Source organism: Pteropus alecto, unplaced genomic scaffold, assembly GCF_000325575.1.
Source record: "Pteropus alecto unplaced genomic scaffold, ASM32557v1 scaffold38, whole genome shotgun sequence".
NCBI classification, from domain to species: Eukaryota; Metazoa; Chordata; class Mammalia; order Chiroptera; family Pteropodidae; genus Pteropus; species Pteropus alecto.
In genome coordinates, this window is record NW_006442512.1 from 828,374 (window position 1) to 833,791 (window position 5,418).

Below are 5,418 nucleotides of genomic sequence, written 5' to 3' on the forward strand. Positions count from 1 at the left end.
AGGCGGCACTAGGGAGAGGGCCATAATTCTTCCCTCTGTGTCAGGCTGAAGTGAAAACCAAGGTAACAGAACAGTGTTTGAAGCAGACGCACTGGCCTTTTAAAGCTGAAAATTAAGTCCCTAGGAATAGGATGTCATGTAGGGCACATGTCTGACACCCAGCCCCACTGTTCACCTGTTTGAGGCAAGTTCCAGCTTAGGTCAGTGTCTCAGACCCCACAGAAAGTCAGGTCAGTGAACTCCAGCAGCAATGACGGGGTGGGGCGGGTGCTTGGCAAACCTACCAATCCAGGCAAGCCTTTTCCCAGGCCTACTGGGCTATGCTAGGTGAGCCCAGGCCCCTTCCGACATGGTCCTCACACTTCTGGTCTCCTTAGATGAGTGTCCAACCCTTGGTGCCCACGTATAGCTTCACCTGAGGCAGAGCATTGGCTGAGGCTGGTGTGACCCATGCTAGGCCAGACTGCACACAGAGCCCTAATGTGACCTGAGGCTCCTCTTTCTGCCCTCAGTTGTAATTGGGGCTCTTAGATTTGCATAACGCCTCCCCTTAAGTTTCCCAACCCCCAACACACATGGGCTCTGAGCCAGCATGGGTTTCTTCTATTCCAAAGATGTCGAGAGGCCATTCCATGAGTCATAAATAATCAACCTCATCAGATGCCTCATCAGATGCCACATCCAGGTATGCTGGAAAACATCCCTTCAGCCTGTGGATTTGAAACCACCCCTTCCCAGCTCTATCCCGAAACTGCATCCCTGTCACTAAATCCTGCATCGATGGACTCCCCAAGTTTCCTGCCACCCTCCTGCCTGCTTCTAGGCCCTCCCAGAGTACAGTGGCCACCTCACACTTCCCCAGCCCTGCAGGGTCTGGGACAGCACCTGCGGCTTTTTCTCATTGAACCAAATGGGGTTGGGGCCCACTCAGCCACCCAAGGGATGGGGAGGGCAGCTGAAGACAGTTACTTGGAGCAGCTTCTACAAGGGGACAAACTCTGAGCATAGGGGCTGTCAGTGTGCAGGCAAGAAGAAAGGGAAGTAGGTCTTGTGTAGAAGGATAGATGTGCCCCCAGAGAGGGAACGCAGAAGACCAGCCCAGTAGCTCCATCTCACAGCCCTGTGGCCCAGACCAGACAAGCATCCCTACTGACTTCATGCAGCCTCCAACTCCCACTCCCACTTTATGGCTCCTTGGAGGGCAGACCCCAACTCCTGGGAGATTGGCCAGGGGACATAGTGACCAAGGGCATGACCTCCAACTGTGCCTCTCTCCCTGGGTAGCCCCCAAACTGGGAGGCAATGTGCAGGGTAGTGAGGAGTGATAGGTAGACTATGGGACCTCAGCCATCAGGGTCCATTCCCACCTCTAGGAAGAATAGAAACTGCTCCCTTTCATGGGTTGTTGTTAAGATTAAGAGCTAATTAAAACATGAAAAAGGGTTTTGACCAACCACTGCAAATTAATAACAATCAATACCCTTCCTCCAGGCAGTCTGCCTGGATTGGGTCCACCAGGCACACTTTCTCCTTGCTAGAATGGCAGGAAGGCTGCGCTGGCCTTTGCAGGGGCATCTGAGCTGCTGAGGGCTTCTCTGTTCCCCAGAGTCCTGCAGACACTTCCCAGAAACCAGTCCCAGCCTATGCCTGGCCCAGGGCTCTGTACATGCAAAACCCAGTCCATGCGGCAAAATAACTAATGTGCATTTTAACATTCATCAAGCACCAACTATGTGCCAGGGTATGTACTAGGCTTTCCCCACACAACACAACGCCCAGAAAGATGCCCTATGATGTACCTCTTTTACAGATGAGGAAATGCAGGTAAGTGAATCATACAGATAGCAGTGAACCCAGAAATCCAACTCCATCTCATTTAACCTCTGCCTTGCACTGTGAGGGTAGAAGAGAGGGTGGCCTGGCCCTCAACCCTTGCCTCCCACCCCAACACACACTGCTTCCCATCAGCTGCTGCTGTGAAAGACTTGGGAAAAATCGTGCCACCTCTCCCACGTCACACCCCTCTACTTCGTCATGTGCATGCAGGCCAGGCTGACTCAGCAGACACACTTGTGCCCCAACACCAAATTAAAGCCAGAAGCCCTCCCAGAAATCATCCACTCAGCAAAGCCTCCTCAGAACTGAAGTCCAAGGAGACACGGGAAGCTGGAGGGATGGAAAGAGTCTGCCCCAAGACCTGCTGGGGCCTGCCCCTGCAACTCCTCAATGAACTGTGTTCTCCAGGCACAGGAATCATGTCTCCCAAATGCTTACTCATCACAGTGCACGACGAGGTCCCCAAGGCCAGAGCCTAACCACCCAGAGTGCCCACAGCAACTATGCCCAGGCCTAGGAGGCCCATCTCACCTGAGTGGCCCACAGCTCTGTCCCCTGCTTGATGAAGGGCCTCCAGGAGCTGGGCAGGAGCTGCAGGAGGGACAGTTACCCAGGAGGCTCCCTCAGCAGGCCCACAGCTCCACGTGGGCTCTGAGGGGTGTACACACCAGAGAGAGCAGCTGCCTCACCTACGCACATCTGTGGGCACTTTGGCCTGGGACACACAGCAATAAAGCTCAGATCTTTCCTTCCAGGGCCAGCTATGGCGGCCAGAAAGCAGACCCAGTCCCTCTCCTTCACCTCCAACTGGGACCTTGATATGGGTCATCTCAGCTTCATCACCAACTCTCCCTGTGATCCTGGACCAGCCCTTCCCTTCAGCGTGCCTTGATTTCCCATCAGTAGCTGCAGGTACATCAGAGTCACCTGAGGGCTTGTAAAATCACAGCTTGCTTGGCCCACCCCCAGAGATTCAGTAGGTCCAGGTTGGGGCCTGAGAATCTAATTTCCAACAAGCTCCCAGGTGATTTCCAACAAGCTCCCATTTAAGGATCATACTTTGAGAACCACTGGCCTAGATGTGTCCAGTCTCCAAAGTGCAGGACCCACACCCTCAATAAGTTCACAGGCTAACTGAGGACACCACACACACACACACATGCATACACGCGCATGCACATCTGACTCAAAGCAGGCACAGAAGGAAATGTGGCTTCTAATCACTAAGGAGATCTTACAGGAGAGGGCTCTGGGCTGGTGCAGTCATGGGAGGCTTCCTGGAGGAAGTGAAGCCTAAATTACCATTTTATCTATTGCACTCTTATTATTATACAAGTAAAGTGTGAAAGCTTTCTCTCACTAAGAGCTTCAAATAAAGACGTGTTCACTGTAGTGTAAACACTGTTACTCCCTCTCACGTCTCCAGAGGTCCTCACTGTCCCTTTGGTGTGAAATTTTCACTCTGCATTCGCGCACACGCGGAGAAGTGCACACATCTGTGCATATAAACACACATGGAGTTACACACCAGAGAGCATAGCCTCTCTACTGGTATGTAACCGCATTCCTCACTTATCAGGAGATTTTGTAGACCTTTCGCTGTCTGTACATAAAGATAACAATAACCACTGCTTGTGTTCACTGAGTACCTACTACATGCCAGGTACTGGGTTGAGCGCTTTATGTATTATCCCATTTAATTTTCACAGCAAGTCCCTAAGATGGGTGCTGTTCACCTAATTTTGTAGATGAGAAAATCAAAGTGCAGAGTGGTGGTCAGTAACCTGCCCAAGAAAACCCAGCCAGGGAGTGGCCGAGCCACTTAAGCACCAGTGTCTGTGCTCTCAGCAGAGTGCCACACTGAGGAATTCCACCCAGGGTGTACCCTAACCTACTTTAACAGACCCATGAAGACGAGTGCTTAGGGGTTTCCAATTTTTTATTTTAAACACTGCTGGAAAAAAAAAATGTCTTCCTCTTTGCGCACATGTGTAAGTATTTCTGAGGGGTATACATATTTTAAATTTTGATACTCACTGCCAAACTGTCCTTCAAAAGTGTCTGTGCCAATGCCTGGCTGTTCATTTCCCCATATGAACACCTACTTAAGAATAATTCCCATTTGCTGAGAACCTACTATGTGCCAGATCCAGTAACATCTCCATTTTGCAGATGTGGAACTGAAGCTCAGAGAGGTTAAGCTACTTGCCCAAGTTCACCCAGCAACTAAAGACCATATCAATATGCCTCAGTATTGTGGAGAAAAGGAGGGAGAAAAGGAGGGGGATTCCGCCATCCCTCACGCCCTTCCATTTTTCTTCTTCCTTTTATAACAAAAGTCAAGAGCTGTCTCTGCTAAGCATCTCAGTCTCCCCACCCTCACCTCCCATTCTCTCTCCAGGTAGGCTTCCATCCTTACCACTCCACTTCACTGCCCTTATCAAGGTTCCCAGAAACCTCTATTTTGCCAAACTCAGTGGTCATTCAGCGACATGGCACTTTATCTCTGGGTTCCCAGAATTCAACCTCTCCTGTTGTCCTCCCATGCCTTCCTCCCCTCTTACCCCGCCTCCTTCAAACATCCAAGGTCCCAGGGCTCTCCAGGGCTCTCTTCTCTCTCCTATCTGCACAGTCCTTAGCTAGTCTCACTGGATCATGTGGCTTGAAATCCCAGCCAAGCCCCCAGATCTCTCTCCAATCCCATCTCTCTCCTGAGCACCAGCTGTGCGTGTCCAGAGGCCTGTCATCTCCACTTGCTCATCTAACAGACCTGTCCAAAACAGAACTCTTTATTTTTATCCCTAAAATTATGTCTCCTCGGCCTTGACTCCTCTCTTTCACATCCCACACCCGAGGTAACAGCAAACCCTGTCAATTCTCCCACACACACACACACACACACAAACACACCCAGCACCTGCCTGCTCCCCCTGAGAGGTTTCTCCTGCCACCAATGCTGGCCTGGATTATTACAGCAACAGCCTACAGCCTAGCAGGCTCCCGGCTCCCACCTGGCCCCAAACGACCCAGCAGCCAGCTAGTGGTACAGATCAGATCCTGTCACTTCCCTGAAATAAGCAAGGGGTTTCCACAGCAGAGAGAATAAAATCTAGACTCTTTAAGCCTGCCACTACCTCCCCCACACACGCATTCTGGCCAATATCAGAGTCTCTGCCATTGCTGCTCCTTCTGCCCTCAATGCTCTTCCCTAACTTTCCTGTCATTCTGTTCAGATAGGACCTCCTTTATCTGCTTTGGTTACCCTAGGTCAAATGCCCCCCACACATCCCAATCTCCTCCATTTTTCATAGTATTTACCCCCATCTGACATTACTTATTTGTGTCTTTGTTTCCTATGTGTAGCCTCATCATAACATAAATTCTACAAGGCAGGGAGAAACCATATCCATCCCGTTGGCTCTGGGTTCACATCTATACCATGAGCAGTGCTCAGCACATAGTAGATGCTCAGTAAATATCTGTTGAATGAAAATATCAATGAATGAATAGGCAGAGCCAGCTCTATCTGGCTCCAAAACCTGTGCTCCTGTTCCCTAAACAAACTGCACCCCATATAAAGAA

At 50.6% G+C, this 5,418-nt stretch overlaps 1 protein-coding gene across 1 annotated transcript in view; it reads right to left on the minus strand.

The window, feature by feature from the left end:
• Nucleotides 1–5,418, minus strand: part of LINGO1 (leucine rich repeat and Ig domain containing 1) — a 192,444-nt gene that overhangs the window by 115,639 nt on the left and 71,387 nt on the right. The gene's annotated exons all lie outside the window — the stretch shown is intronic.